We start from the raw sequence: 16,947 nt of genomic DNA on the forward strand, positions 1-16,947 counted from the left end.
CCCTTTACCCCCACCCCTGCTCACACATGCTCGCTCTCTCTCTCTAAAAAAAGGGGGGGGCATAAGAACTGTGAAGTACTGTGCACATGCAGCAGGCCATCCTGAGTCAGAGTGCCAGTCCTCTAGGGGCAAGGTCTCTGGCCAAGGGACTTGCCTCTGGAGGCCACAGCCCCCCTTCAGGGCCTTGGCTGGACCCTTTCTTCCTCTCTCCACCCCTAACAGAATCCTCTTCACCCAACAGCCACAAGATGACAGCTCCCTCCCAAGCCCCATCTGCCCCCAAACGACAGGCCCAACTTCTGGCTACTCAGAAACAAAGCCTTTCCCACTGGGGAATGGGGGCCCCACTGCATTCCAGGGTGCTTTGTCATGGAGCCCTAGACCCACCCACCAGCCCAGTCCCCATAGAAGTGCAGGAGGGGCACCCCCGCCAGGGCCTCTAACCTAGACTTGGAGAACAGACTACCAGCAATTCATTTATTTCAGAAAGTGCTGCCTTCCCCTCAGACGGGCTTCAGAGGCAGCCATGCCATGCTAAGAGTTTCTGGGCTCCAGAAAGCCAAAGCTCTCAGCTGCCCAGGCCCACGACCCCAGGAACCCCAAGCCCCTCTTCACCTCCACCCACCCACCCCCACCTCCAGCAAGGGCCTGGTCACAGACCCAGGGAGGGTCAGGTTTGCTTCTCAGGGTGGGGCATGGATCCAGGGCTGGAAGCACCACAGTGCACTTGTCAAGCGACTAGAACAGAAGGGCAAGCCTTTTGTCCACCCTTGATCCAGGTACCTCCAGAGTGGCACTGGGGTTCAGTACTCTTAGGATTACCTATCCTCCATGGGTTGGAGTGGCCAGTCTGTGGGAAAGGGAGATGCCCGGCTTCACTCCTCGCCTCCCCCCAACTCACCAGGACAAGGCGCGTCAGTGCTGTCGCTGGCAGGAAGGGTCACCCAGCAGTTGGTGGGCCACACAGTGCCCCAAATGGTGGGGCAGGGCCCCCGGTGGGGGGGGGGTGCCTAGGAGAGTTTCCTTTTGCCTCGTTGAGTATCCTTGTGTCTGAGGATGTGCAAGATTAAATAGCAAAAATTACCATGACAAATCAAGAAAAAAACCATAAAGCTTCATATTTTACCACATTTATTTATTTATTTATTTACTTACTTACTTATATTTTACCATCTTTTGAGGCACCTTTCCCCCTGCCTTTTGAACAAGGAGCTCCACGTTTTCATTTTGCACCAGGACCCACAATCATGTAGCCAATCCTGGCTAGGGGTACTGTATATGAAGTTCCTTTTCACTTCCAAACCTCTCTCTCCTCACTCCTCTGTTGTGTTAGAAACTCTCAGACACTTCTGCTAAGCAGTAAAAACAGACAGGAAAACTCCCAGGTGGCCATGGAAGCCAAGGAGGGCACAGTCCCTGCCCTGTGCTCGGATAGAAAGTGGTTCTTTCCCTCTCCTGCTTTGCCAAATGCTCCTGCCCTTTCTTGCCAAGTGAATGGTGCTCATAGTAAGCTCCAGCGGCAACATCAGGCCCTTTCATCTTCAAATATGCCAAACTGCAAGCTTGGAATTAGGCAGCCTCCTTGCCTTGGAGCTGCAGATAAAGGGAAAGTGGGGACAGAGGAGGGACGTGGAGTCTCAATGCACAAGGAGAAGGAGTAAACCAAGGCCAAGGCCAGACAGATGCTGTCTGGGAGAGAAAGGGGAACCTGGAGGCTTCGGTTCCACTGCAATTATTTGTCTCCATGGGAGAAAACAGCAGCTTACATCTCAGACAGCAGAGGTTGTTAGCTGGAGGAAAGGGAAATCAAAATTATTGAAAGGCAAGAGAATTAGAATTTAAAATGGACCTGATTTGAATATCTTTCCTGCTGTTCACAGTTCCTCTTTCTGTCCCTTGCAGAGAGAGAGCTCAGACTCTGGGGATCAGCCTATTTGGGGAAACTGCTGGAAACTCAGGCAATCCAGGTGAGGGCCAGCTCTCTCCCCACAGAACCTGTAGTCCTAGCAGCTTTCTAAAAAAAAAAAAGCAAGAAAGAAACAAACAAGAACTAACCGCCCACCCCCCCCCCCACTCCAGCCCCAACCCCCCACCAACCCTGAATAAGAAGAAGGCAACAGGACCATTGTTCTTGATTCACAACCTGGTGTCCCTGAAAGGGGGAGAGAGAAAGAACCATGAGCTATTTATCTGCAACAGCCTGAATACATTTACCCAAGATAAACCACCCCATCTATTTCTTTTTTTTTTTTTTTAAGATTTTATTTATTTATTTGAGAGAGAGTGAGGAAGAGAGAAAGCACGAGTGGGGGCAGAGGGAGAGGGAGAAACAGGCTCCCTGCTGAACTGGGAGCCCGATGCAGGGCTTGATCCCAGGGTCCTGGGATCATGACCTGAGCTGAAGGCAGACGTTTAACTAACTGAGCCACCCAGGTGCCCCATCCCCATCTATTTCTTAATACTGTACATGCACTTTGTTTGGCCAGTGCAGGTCAGTAAGGTAGTTACTTTGTTAGCCAAGTTATAAGGGACACTAAAGTATCATTTCAAATGTAACTATACAGAGAAAAAAAAATGTATTCAGGAGAATTCCTCTCAGGGAGAGTGACATATGAGATTGGAAGAAATCTTTTGATGGAGCAGGGAAGAGAAGGAGGCATGAAGCTGCTCCCAAGGGTCTTGGTGGAGTAATATAGGTGGTCACCAAATTGCTTTCTAAGAAGGGTAGTTTTTGATTTCCTGGGTGGGGGTAGGGAGGGTCTTGCTTTGCTAAGTAGAGTATATCCATGCAGAAACACAGTAGAATATATCTGCCACAGAAGACAGGGGAGAGAGTAAGTGCTCTCACTGGGGGACACTCTTTAGTCTCTTAAGATCTCTTAAAATATGAGGGCCATGTTGAAGAGTAGAGGACAGGGGAGTCCTGGTAATGAAAAATAGGGAATGTGCTACAAAGACTGAGGATTCTGAAGCCAGAGAGTCTGTAGGTCACACTCGGACCCAGCAAGGTCTTTGCTGATCTTGCTACATCTTGATTTCTTACCTGGATAATAAGGATGTTTGGAGACTTTCTTGACATAATGAAATAGCTAAGGAAGAAGTACTAGAGGACTTCCCGTAGAAATTAAGAACAAAATAAGAATGCCCTCTATCTCTACTGTGATGTAACATTGGTCAGAGGCAGGGGGCGCCTGGGTGGCTTAGTCGGTTAAGTGTCAGCCCAGGGTCCTGGGATGGAGCCCCGCATCGGGCTCCCTGCTCAGGAGGAAGCCTGTTTCTCCCTCTCCTTCTGCCTGCCGCCCTGCCTACTTGTGCTCTCTCGCCCTCTCTCTGTCAAATAAATATATTTTTTTTAATCTTTAAAAAAATAAAAAAAAAACCATTGGTCAGAGGCAGTCATTAATGCCAGACAAGAGAAAGCAATTGGAGGTATAAAGATCGGAGAGAAAAAGGGAAAATGTTGGTCTTTCTGGAAAGCCCAAAAGGATCCATGTGAAAACTACAACAGACAATAAGATAATTTAGTAAAGTAGCAGGTTATAAAATAACATTAAAGACCTATGCTAAATATATATATATATACACACACATATATACATATATTAATTTAATATATAAGTGGCTACCATCTCATTTATGATAGCAAAAAATAAAATACCTCTAAATAAACTTAACAAGAAATGTCCAAAATTTTATATGAAACAATAATAAAATTCTCCTGAAAGGACAAATGTAAAGAAATACCATGTGCTTGAATATAGACTCAAGAAAAATGTCAGTTCTCCCTAATTTATAAATTTAAGGCAATCCTAATTTTTAAAATATCATAGGGATTTTTTTTAGAACTAGAAGGGTTTATTACAAATTTTCATTTGTAAAAACAAAAAGGCAAGAATAGCTGAAAAGAAGAACTGAAAGAGGAGGGCAAGGAGGGACACCCAGACATTGCAACATACTAGAGTCTCACTCGGAAAGCAGTTTCATGTTGGTGCATAAAAGATGGAAAGAGCAAGGGAACAAAATATAAAATTCAAAAATAAGCCCTGCTCCATACAGAAACTTAGTATTGATAAATGCAGCATTTGAAATCAATGGAGGAAAGGACGGACTTTTTAATAAATGGTATTCAGGTAACTGGATAGTCATAAGGAAAATAAAACTGGATCCATCCTTCTTCACTGTACCCTAAATCAATTCCAAATGTATCCTAGATGTAAGTGTGAAAAAGGAAACCATACAAGTAGAATGCATGACTGAATTCCTTTATAATCTGGGTGTGAAAGAAGTTTTCCTTGATATAATTCAAAATCTAAAAGCAATAAACGAAATATCGATAAATTTGATTACCAAAAATTTTTAAATTTTGTGTTACAAAATAACACCATAAGCAAAACTAACAGATAAATGACAAACTAAACAGAAGTATTTGCAAATCTGAATGCAAAGGGTTAATGTCCCTACTCTATAAACAGCATTTAGAATTTGCAGTTTTAAAATAAAAGCCGACAACGTGCTTACTGTTAGGTAGGCTGGAGATATAAACTAGGAATTGACATAAATAAAATCTTTAAAAAAATAAAAAATAAAAATAAATGAAAGTGGCTCTTACCTCCATAAAAAGATATGCAACTTCACTCCTAAGAAGAGAAATATGAACAAAACAAAACAAAAACCTACCTGAGATACCATTTTCACTTATCAGATTGGCAAAACTCCTAAAGTGCATCAATCTGTTTTGTTGGTGAAGTGCTAGGGAAACAGCCAATTCCACAGTGCTGATGGGGAAAAACATGTTACAGTGTCTACAGAGAAGAACTTGGCAATATCTAGACAAACTGTATATGCATTTATGTACATGTAATTTAATCCAGCAATCCCACCTCTAGGAATCTCTCCTGATGACACACTGGCAAAAATGCAAACAAGAAGTATGCACAAGGCTGTTCATTTCAATCATATCCATAATGCCAAAAGACTGGAAAAAACCCAAATACCTAGCAATAGGGGCTAGCTGAATAAGCAATGCTACATCCACAAAAAGAAAGAGGAAGGGCTCTGTAAGTATTATGGAGTGATGATCTCTAGGATATAGTGTTGAGCTGAAAAGCAACATGGAGAGAGTGTGTATTTCATCCTACCATTTATCTGAGAAAGAGGAAGGTATGCATACATATTCACTTGTAACTGGAAAAACCAACCACAAATGTTTTTAAATGATCACTTACAGGAGAAGGGAGGGAATAGGGTAGAAGGGAAAGGAATAGACACTAGAATTCTTTCAATTTATCTTATTACATGGAGATGACTTTGGAACCATGGAAGTATTTTACAGAATTATAAAAGTGACTTTTAAACCACAGTCATTTGTACATCTCTAGTGGGATGCAAAAGGGTACTGAAAAAAGAATCTTAAGTCATTTTCAGTAATCATATTGTTGGTGGCATTGTTCATATTATTCTAACACTGGTGTGTGTGTGTGTGTGTGTGTGTACTGTGGGATAAAGCCAAAGAGTAATTATATTTGTGTCATTGAGAATTGAGACTTTTAGTATTGGTAAAAGGAGATACGCTTGTAAGGCAGATTAAATTTAGTGACAATTCTCTAGTCCTGAATTTGAATTGGAATTATCAGTATAAAATCATGGTGTATGTGATCCTAAAATAAATGTATACCCATTTCCTAGTTCCATCCAATGAAAAGAACTAGAAACAATTGCCAACCCAGTGGCAATGAGCATTTTTAGCCTCAGATTTTGGTCACTAACTACCATCTTCATTAGAAGAACTGAGGCTCCTTAGTTAGAGAAATGGCTGAATCAAGGTTTGGGAGCAGTAAGTGTAAGAGATGAATCTGAAACATCTCATTATACCAAAACCAAGGGAGCTATAAAAAACTTCTAGAGTCATGTCAAAAGACTTAGGAGCAATTTGAATAAGCTCCCACTAATCAAAGATGGCTACGTATCAATAAGAATATTAACTGCTAAAAAAAAAAAAAAGAATACTAACTGCTATGGATTGAAACACATCAAATATGTTAAATCAGTGAGTTCAGTATAATACAAAAAAAATCCCACTTATTAGTTGCCTTGGAGTCTGCTGGGGAACCAACTCATTATTTTGAAATTGGTAAATAATGAGAAGGAATTAGGAATTTTTCCTGCCTTTCCTATAAGAACTGAGGATCCATCATCATTTTTTAAAGAAAAAGAACTGAAGAGAAGAATTACCCTTTTATAGAAATATTACACCAAGAAACAAATAATGTAACTATTAACTATTTTATTTATATTTATAACTAATATTAATCATTAAAATAGAATTCAAATATCAACACTTTGCAACCATAATAAAATAATGGATCTAGGCAATAACAATCATCAAATGGCTACTAATATCAAAAAAGAGAGACCAGCAGACGTGTATACTTCCTGGTGGAGTATACAACATCACCTATGACATAGTCTTGACAGAAAAAGAAAAAGAAAACTGAATGTGATTGAGCCTCAAAATAAAATTACTAATTTACAGAAAATACAGAGGTCAGATGAACATGTGAAATGATGCCACTGGGATGGAATCAGCAAGACCCAGACTGTTAGGAAACTATAAAACTAAACACCCAATTGTTTCAACAAGCAAACATTGCAAGGGACAAATAAGGAGGTGAGGGAGAAGCCTATAAATTAAAAGAGATTAAATTGACATATCAACCCACTGAAATGGACATTATTTGAACCACTATTCAAGCAAACTGTAAAAAATAGACAACTGAGGAAAGATAAATTAGGTATTTGAGGAATTGTTATTAATGTTTAGATGTTATTTTTAGATTTTTGAAAGTTATTTTTTATTTTGTTAAAGATTTATTTATTTATTTATATTTATTATTTATTTATTATTTATTTATTTTTCACCATAAGATTTATTTATTTAGGGCGCCCGAGTGGCTCAGTTGGTTAAGCGACTGCCTTCAGCTCAGGTCATGATCCTAGAGTCCCTGGATCGAGTCCCACATCGGGCTCCCTGCTCGGCGGGGAGTCTGCTTCTCCCTCTGACCCTCCCCCCTCTCATGTGCTCTCTCTCATTCTCTCTCTCTCAAATAAATAAATAAAAATCTTAAAATAAAAAAAATTTTTTTAAATTAAAAAAAAGATTTATTTATTTATTTGAGAGTGAGACAGAGAGAGAGCGTGTGCGCACAAGCAGGGGGAGGAGCAGACGGAGAAGCAGACTCCCCACTGAGCAGGGAGCCAGACACAGACTTGATCCCAGGACCCTGAGATTATGACCTGAGCTGAAATCAAGAGTCTGACACCTAACCGACTGAGCCACCCAGGTGCCCCAAAATTTATTTTTTTAAAGCATCTTTAGAATTTAACAAGACAGTATGAAATATCGGAAGAAGAATAATAATATCGGAATATCGGAAGAAGAAATAATGATATCTGGGATTTGTTCAAAATAATCCAAGGCAGAGTAGAAATAAGTGAAACAAAACAGGCCATGCATTTGTAATCATTGGAACTGGGTGATGGGTATATGGATGAAATAATGTATGTAAATTGCCACATGCATAATCAATGCCCAATTAAGTTTGTGGAATTGAATACATGAGAAGCTACAGACATTGAGTAGTAACATAAACAACTGTGTTTACATACATGTATTCATGAGTTGTTCAACCCACCCATGCTGCAGGAGTTTAGAGAAGAGACAGGATATTGACTGGTCCTCAGTGAGAGTACCCCAGGAGGTTGAGTCTAAATGTGGCACCCAAAGAACATGCCAGAAAATGGCCCTTCAGACCGGGGGCCAGCATGGACAAGGGTTGGGAGTCAGGATCCAGTCTGACCATCTGCAGAGCAGTCTATGCATGGGGCAGATTTCTCAACTGTCAAAGAGAAATTTTGCACTGAACACTTGTTAAAGTCGGCAAGACATATTTTATTCAGACTACTGCAGTAGGGGAGAGACATTTCAGTATAGAATGAGCTCAACTCCACTGAAACAAAAGACAGAAGGCTTTTTAAATGCTGGGTGTGCTAAAGGAAAATTACAGAAGGAGTTTAAGGGAGGGGATGGTCTATGTGATTAGGTCATCTGTGTTTGCTAATTGGTGCTTATCCAGAGGAGAAACACACTTCTCATAGCTTTATGACAGGAGCAAATTAGAGGAAGATGCCCACCAGAGTCAGCATCCCACCCTCCCACGGGAGCTGGGAGGGAGCTGTCTCGCCAGAAGTAAGCATTTCACAGAGATTGTTCCCAGGTCCTTGAGGAAAGATTCTGGGTTGTAGAAGATTTACATCTCCTAGGGGCAGAGAAAGGATTTACAGTTCTAAGTTTCCTAAAATAACTGCCAAGGAAAAGGGAGGTCAGGGGCCTCTTGTCAGGTTTTAGCTGGAATGGAACAGTAGATTCTTTTGGCAGCATTGACATTTCTCAAGCAAGCATGTTAAGGGGGCTAGGTTCATGCTAGGGACCTGATCTGGGGCCAACAGAAGCCATGCCAGAGTGTGGTCAGGTGTCTTAGTGTGTGGGGCTAGATGACGTCATTTATGCCTAGAATTTTCATTCTCACCACTAAGCACCAAGCGCCTCCCGGTCTCTGCTCTGTCCCCCTCACCTCTTTATTCCGAGACCCAGCACGGAGTGGGCATGCCACGGCCCGCAAAAGGCAACCAACAAATGGGCAGCCAAGGCTGAATACAGAACCAGACTTAAGATTTTCAATAGGAACCCTGAAGTTACAGGCAGGGAGCTCCCTTAAAATCCCACGCCACATTGAAATACAAGCAACAACCTCAATGTCTAATACAACTAAATAACACAGCAGAATCCTCTGCAGCTGTAAAAAAAAAAAAAAGAATAAGGAAGCTTGTTATATACTGAAGTGTGACTAGCACATATATATACATATTTGAGTAAAAAGGCAGGCTGTGAACCCCCATGTATGCTCTGCTACTGTTTGGGTCTCTGTAATGTGGGGGAGCAGACTGTCTGGAAACATATAGAAGGGGTGGTAGCAAAGTATGCTTCCGGTGAGGACTGGAGACGAGTAGGAGCAGGTGTACTTTGCACTAGGTGTACTTTTTGCAGGGTGGGGATGTTTTCCCTAGGTTTTAAAAAATGAAGTAATAAATAAAACTCCTGCCAGCGACCTGGGGCGGGAATGAGGGTGTTCCAACCAGGCCCAGGGCAGGTGAAGCCCTCACAGCCTCACAGAAGCTACTGACATGTCCCAGGGGGGAGAGGAGAAGACTCATCTGCACACTCTCCTCTCAAAGCGAAAACCCAACAAATTAAATTAGCACATATAGGAGCAATAGAAAAGCCCTCATAGTGGGCTACACTCTCCAGAAGAACTAAATTAAAATTTAATCCAGGGAGCGGGCACAAATGCCGAGGACAAACGTGGTGGCTCTTTACAGGGAATTATCGAAAGAATGGGTGAACCAAGCAGAATGTTACGCAGGGTCCGTGTTCCTCCAGAGGGTTTATGCAGATCCCCTGAAGTCGAGGACTCAATTTAGGGAAATAAAACCTAGTTTATCATCGTCTGGCTGGGGAAATGCATATAAAGACTCATTTATTGGGTTGTAAACGAGCTAATAGAGCTGACGGTCACAAATGCATTATTCAGCAGAAATGAGAAGTTACTTCAGCTGTTATCAGTGGGTAATGAAAAGCCGAGCACAGGGAGTGGAAAACTCCATCACAAAACCAACTTGCTATCAGAAAACAACTTGTAATTTTTATTTATATTTTTCAAGGGCCAATGAATAACCATCTAAATGTGTCAGAGGAGGGCGCCTGGGTGGCTTAGTTGGTTGGGCGACTGCCTTCGGCTCGGGTCATGATCCCAGGGTCCTGGGATCGAGTCCCACATCGGGCTCCCGGCTCAGCGGGGAGCCTGCTTCTCCCTCTGACCCTCTCCTCATGCTGTTTCTCGCTCGCTCGCTCTCTAATAAATAAATAAATAAAATCTTAAAAAAAAAATAAAATAAAATAAATATGTCAGAGGAAACACCACAGTATGGAGAAATGAAGTTAGAAAGGCTCCTTCAGGAGACTCAGGGCAAAGTTGGACAAGAGGCAAAGAACTGTGCCTGAATTCTGAGTGCCCGCACCTGCCAGCCCTCACCAGCACCCTGCCCCTCCCTGCACGCCCCCTCGCTCCTTGCACCCCTTCACAGCCCCTCCTCCTGGCCCTGCTGCCCAGAGCACTTCCAGGCATCATCCCCAGCCTGCAATTGGGCCACGCCTTCCTCTTCCTTCCCACTAGGCAGGTAAGAGTCCCTTCCTCAGGCCCACTCCCAGCCAACTCTGAGAGGAAGCTGATCTCACACCTGGATTTATTATTAGTTACTTGCCAAGGAAACCTGGGCCTCTTAACTTAGAGCCTCGGTGTATCTGCATAATGAAGGTGAAAACTCTCCTGCGGGGTTGTGAGGAGTAAATGAGACAAGGAGGTGAAGCCCTGGGGCATCTTGGGAGTTCACTGGCCCTGTCCCTAAGGAGCTTTGCTTGGGAAGTGAATTGCTTCTGGTGATATTTCAGACCACCTGCAGGTGACGGGGAGTGAGCCCAGGGACCCCCGGTGCAGAGTCTGCACCCTAAGGCCAGCCCTGCCAGGCACTAACCCCGAATTCCTGGGGTTTTGGCCCACATCCCAGCCACCCCCTGGAGCAGGCACAGGTACTCTGGGGGTTCTACAGATTTCCCCCCAAGGTCTCCTAACAAAACCGTGTACTGTGACAAGACCATGATCATGACACGGTCCACACTCTCACTATGAATGGCAGGCCTCGGGCACACACTCATTTTGCATGACACAAGGACTAACAAGAACTTTCATTCACCGTGTCCTTGATTTTCTCGACAACGTCTGTGTCACCCAGGATGCTGGGATTATGCCCACTGAATTAGTGTGAGGGCTGGTTCCGACAACGGACGTTATTCCCTCAGGGTCTGGAGGCTGGCAGTCTGAGATGGAGGTGTCAGCAGGGTTGTGGGTTTTTTCTGAGGCCTCTCTCCATGGTTTGTTGACGGCCATTTTCTCCCTGTGTCTTCACAGGGTCTTCCCTCTGTACATCTGTGCCCAAATTCCCTCTTCTCACAACCGGTGGAACTGGATTGGGGCCCCACCCTCAGAGCATCATTTTAATGTAATCACCTCTTTAAAGGCTCTATCTGCAACCGTGTTCTGAGGTCCTGGGAGTTGGGACTCCAACATGTGAATCTGAGGGGGACACATTTCAGCCCATAACCCCCATTTTATAGACAAAGAAACTGAGGCCTACAGAGATTAAGTTCCCCCTTTGAATTAGCGTCCCCACCAGGACCCACTCGATGTTATTTCCACCCCCAAAGTATTATGAAAAGCCTCCTGTGGTCCTCATTTATAAGACCAAGGTCAGTCCTGCCTCAGACCCCAGGTCCTAAAAGGGTATATACTTTGAGTGCCCACTGTTTGATAAGACAGTCATGGTGAACAAGAGCTGCTCTCTGTGAGGAGTTTAAACACCAAGATATGCTTCCTTTTTCTCCTCTTCTCTCTCTTTTAATTTGGAAAAAACTGTCGGAAACCGTGATTGATCCTTAGCCAAGCACACTTTAACTGGAACTAACTGCTGTAGCTAGGATGCGTGAGGCTGGGCGGCTTCCAGCTTGTCAGGCAGCTCAGGACTAGGACTTGAAAGTTTAATAGCTTTGCTGCCAGGAAATGGTGCAGCACCCCCTCCCCTGCCCCAGGGATTTCTACTTTTCTTTTTCAGTGATTTCAACGCTCAGAAAAATGTGCTGAGCAGTCGGTCCTTGAGGCAGAACGTCTGTATCTGAGCAGAGTTCAGGAGCTCCCCGAGGTGCACCACTCCAGCACGGGTGGGAGGACGCCTCCTCTGCAAACTCCTGCCAGCATCAGTGCTTTCCACAGGATTTTGGGCTGGGTCCCTGTCCCCTGCAGGGTGATACCCTCCAGGAACCTCCAGTTCCAAGTACTACTTGAAGAGCTGAGGGTTTAGCAAGAGCCACACCCAGTGGGAGGGGCCCCCAGTGCCAACCCCCAGAGTTCCTGGTGAGGCATGCACCTGCTAAAGCCAGACAGACCACTGAGAACACATCTCTCGGTGGACAAAGTCAGGTTTATTAGCTTGCTGCAGCAAAGGAGAACCTGGGAAGAGGGAGTTGGAAGGACTTATTTTGAGGTCTGGGCTTGTGCTGGGTGATCTGGGGAAAAGGTTCAGAGCAAGGATTTGCTCTGCATCTGATGCTGCCAGAAATTGGGGGCGGTATGATGAGTGGGTATCTTTCAGGTTTTATCCAGGAGATGGGAGGGAGGAAGCAGGCGTTAGTAAGCAGCAGGAAACCTCGTCACCTGTGCAGGCTGTAAGGGGGTGGGGGACGTTGAGTTTTGTGGCTGCGGAGCATCCTGGCCTCTCTGTTCCCCTATGATTACAGCAGGTCTCGTCTCTGTCTCTTTCCACCAGGATCACTTAGTGACCCTGTCTGGTTATCGCTGAGACTGTGTGCTTGTTCAGAGCAGGTGAGAGTACTACGGCCTAGCTGTTAGCTGCCAGGGCCATGGTTTTACCTCCTCCCCCAAACTGGGCTTCCCTCCGCATCCTCAGGTGGCTGGAGGCTCCAGACCTCTGGAGACAGAGCAGGAGTGAGGGGTCTCTTCCCCACACAGCTAAAAGTAGGGCCCCTCAAGGCCAGAGGCTGAGGCATAGTTTCCTGACTGGAACATGACTTAGGGCCCACTCTGTGCCTCTGGGAACCACACGCCTGCCAGTCTCACCCTCCTTTGCCCCAGGAGTCTCTCTGGGCCGTCACGTGCACACAAAGTAAATGAGGTAGAACAGAGTGACGGGTGAGTGCAGGGCCATGCCCCAGACAGAGCCAAGCCCGGGCGCAGCTTTACCCTTACCAGAAGTGAGGCCTGGGCCCAGTTACTAACCCCCAGAGCGAGTTTCCTTATGTCTGAGTTGCCAGAGAATGATTCCTATCCCACAGGACATTGTGAGGACTCTGGGAGATAATAGAGGTCAGTAGAACGCAAGCTTCAGGAAGGAAGGAATGAGCATCTCTCACTCCCTGATCTTTCTCTGGTGCCCAGGATAGTGCCTGGCACACAACGGATACACAGGAAATACTGGCTACATCAACAAATGGAAGGACCCAGCAAAGTAATCAGTTAAAAGGTAGCTATATTAGTTCGCTGGGGCTACCAGAACAAAGCACCACAAACTGGGTGGGTTAAACCGCAGAACTGTATTCTCTTCTGTTCTGGAAGCTGGAAGTTGGAAATGTAGGTATCAGCAGGGTTGGTTCCTGCTGGCATGTGAGGGAGGTTCTGTTGCAAACGTCTCTCCTACCTTCCAGTGGTGGCTGGCATCCTTGGCATTCCCTGGCTTGTAGATGCATCACTCCCATCTCTGTCTTCACTTTCCCCGTGTATCTGTGTCCAAATGTCCTTATATGGACGCCAGTCACACTGACCTGGGGCCCACCCTAATGACCTCCTCTTGACTTGATGACATCTGCAAAGATCTTACTTCCAAATAAGGTCACATTCACAGGCACTGGGGATTAGGACTTCAACCTGTCTTTGGAGTGGTACCCAATTCAACCCATAAGAGTAACTACTGGGTTGGGTTTTTTTTTTTCACTTTATAGTCCTGATTTCCAACATTTTATCCTATTTCCTCAAACATCATTTTAAAAGTTCCAGAATGACCAATATCTCTGTACCTACTCCATTTTACCGTCATTTCCTTTTGCACTTGGCATCAGATCCCAAATCCTATTGAACCACATGGAGCTTGAGGTTCAGAAAAGAAAGCCATGGTACAAAAAGACTGAGAGAGTACTATCCATACAGCAGAAATAGAGTAAACATCACTAAGTTGCTATGTGATCTTGGATAAGTTACCCCCCCTCTCTGAACCTCAGGTTCCTCAACTGTTAAATGAAGAGATTAGGTCAAACTGACGTGTCCTTGCAGACACACGGAACAGGCCAGATTCCCTTCCCTAACTCTGGTGAGCAGGTGGTCACGTTACCCCCGCTTCAAGGACACGAAGACACCAAGTACATCCAACCCCGACGTCTGTTTTCACTTCTGACTGCTGGCTGCTCCATGCCCTGCAGCAATCCCTTTTGCTCTGAGGCTCCTCATCTGTAAAATGACAGGGTGGAATTCTCTGATCTCCCAAGCCTCCAGCCATACCCCTGTCTGTCAGGGCTCATCATTATCTCTGAGCAGTGCAAAGCCTAAAGAGAAGCAGCAGCCGTCCACGGAGCCCAGTTCCCTAAGCCATCGTGGCTTAGCAGACTTGTCTGGCTGGGGCCAAGAGCGGGCAGTACATACTGGCCACCTACTTCACTTCCAAGGGTCAGGTGGTGGCCTGTGCCCCACCACTGGCGAAACAAGTTTGGCTTTTTGGGTTTTGGGGGTTTTTTTAATTTTATTATGTTACGTTAGTCACCATACAATACATCATTAGTTTTTGATGTGGTGATCCACGATCCATTGTTTTCGTATAACACCCAGTGCTCCCTGCAGGACGTGCCCTCCTTAATACCCATCACCGGGCTAAGCAATCCCCCCCTCCTCCCCTCTAAAACCCTGTTTGTTTCTCAGAGTCCATAGTCTCTCATGGTTCATCTCTCCCTCCAATTCCCCCCCCCCACATTTTTCCCTTCCTTCTCCTAGTGTCCTCCATGCTATTCCTTATGTTCCACAAATAAGTGAAACCATATGATAATTGACTTTCTCTGCTTGACTTATTTCACTTAGCATAATCTCCTCCAGTCCCATCCATGTTGATGTAAAAGTTGGGTATTCATCCTTTCTGATGGCTGAGTAATATTCCATTGTCTATATGGACCACATCTTCTTTATCCATTCATCTGTTGAAGGGCATCTCGGCTCTTTCCACGGTTTGGCTATTGCGGACATTGCTGCTATGAACATTGGGGTGCATATGGCCCTTCTTTTCACGACATCTGTGTCTTTGGGGTAAATACCCAGGAGTGCAATTGCTGGGTCATACGGTAGCTCTATTTTTAAATTTTTGAGGAACCTCCACACTGTTTTCCAAAGTGGCTGTACCAACTTGCATTCCCACCAACAGTGTAAGAGGGTTCCCCTTTCTCCACAACCTCTCCAACATTTGTTGTTTCTTTCCCTGTCCATTTTTGCCATTCTAACTGGTGTAAGGTGGTATCTCAATGTGGTTTTGATTTGGATTTCCCTGATGGCTAATGACGATGAACATTTTTTCATGTGTCTGTTAGCCATTTGTATGTCTTCTTCAGAGAAGTGTCTTTTCATGTCTTCTGCCCATTTTTTGACTTGATTATTTGTTTTTTGGGTGTTGAGTTTGAGAAGTTCTTTATAGATCTTGGATACCAGCCCTTTATCTGTAGTGTCATTTGCAAATATCTTCTCCCATTCTGTGGGTTGCCTCTTTGTTTTGTTGACTGTTTCCTTTGTTGTGCAGAAGCTTTTTATCTTGATGAAGTCCCAAAAGTTCATTTTTGCTTTTGTTTCACTAGCTTTTGGAGATGTATCTTGAAAGAAGTTGCTGTGGGCGATGTCAAAGAGGTTACTGCCTATGTTCTCCTCTAGGATTTGAATGGAGTCCTGTCTCACATTGAGGTCTTTCATCCACTTTGAGTTTATCTTTGTGAATGGTGTTAGAGAATGGTCAAGTTTCATTCTTCTGCATGTGGCTGTCCAATTTTCCCAGCACCATTTATTGAAGAGACTGTCTTTTTTCCATTGCATGTTTTTTCCTGCTTTGTCAAAGATTATTTGACCATAGAGTTGAGGGTCCATATCTGGGTTCTCTATTCTGTTCCATTGGTCTGTATGTCTGTTTTTGTGCCAGTACCGTGCTGTCTTGGTGATCACAGCTTTGTAATATAGCTTGAAATCGGGCAACGTGATGCCCCCAGCTTTGTTTTTCTTTTTCAACATTTCCTTGGTGATTCGGGGTCTTTTCTGATTCCATAGAAATTTTAGGATTGTTTGTTCCAGCACTTTGAAAAATGTCATTGGAATTTTGATTGGGATGGCATTGAAGGTAGAGATTGCTCTGGGTAGCATAGACATTTTAACAATGTTTATTATTCTGATCCATGAGCATGGAATATTTTTCCATCTTTTTGTGTCTTCTTCAATTTCTTTCATGAGTGTTTTGTAGTTCCTAGAGTATAGATCCTTTACCTCTTTGGTTAGGTTTATTCCAAGGTATCTTATGGTTTTTGGTGCTGTTGTAAATGGAATCGTTTCTCTAATTTCTCTCCCCCAGTTGCGTTGTTGGTGTATAAGAAAGCAACTGATTTCTGTGCATTAATTTTGTATCCTGCCACATTACTGAATTGCTGGATGAGTTCTAGTAATTTGGGGGTGGAGTCTTTTGGGTTTTCCCCATAAAGTATCACGTCATCTGCGAAAAGAGAGAGTTTGACTTTCTTCTTTGCCAATTTGAATACCTTTTATTTCTTTTTGTTGTCTGATTGCTGTTGCTAGGACTTCTAGTACTATGTTGAACAATAGGGGCGAGAGTGGGCATCCTTGACGTGTTCCTGATCTTAAGGGAAAGACTCTCAGCTTTTCCCCATTGAGGATGATATTCGCTGTGGGTTTTTCATAGATGAATTTTATGAACTTGAGGAATGTTCCCTCTATCCCTATACTCTGGAGAGTTTTAATCAGGAAAGGATGTTGTATTTTGTCAAATGCTCTTTCTGCATCAATTGAGAGGACCATATGGTTCTTCTCCCTCCTCTTATTAATGTGTTCTATCACATTGTTTGATTTGCGAATGTTGAACCACCCTTGCATCCCGGAGATAAATCCCACTTGGTCGTGGTGGACGATCCTTTTAATGTACTGTTGGATCCTATTAGCTAGGATTTTGTTGAGGATTTTG

This window comes from Mirounga leonina, unplaced genomic scaffold (genome assembly GCF_011800145.1).
Source record: "Mirounga leonina isolate KUSES-001 unplaced genomic scaffold, KU_Mleo_1.0 Mir_115, whole genome shotgun sequence".
In the NCBI taxonomy this organism is placed as follows: Eukaryota; Metazoa; Chordata; class Mammalia; order Carnivora; family Phocidae; genus Mirounga; species Mirounga leonina.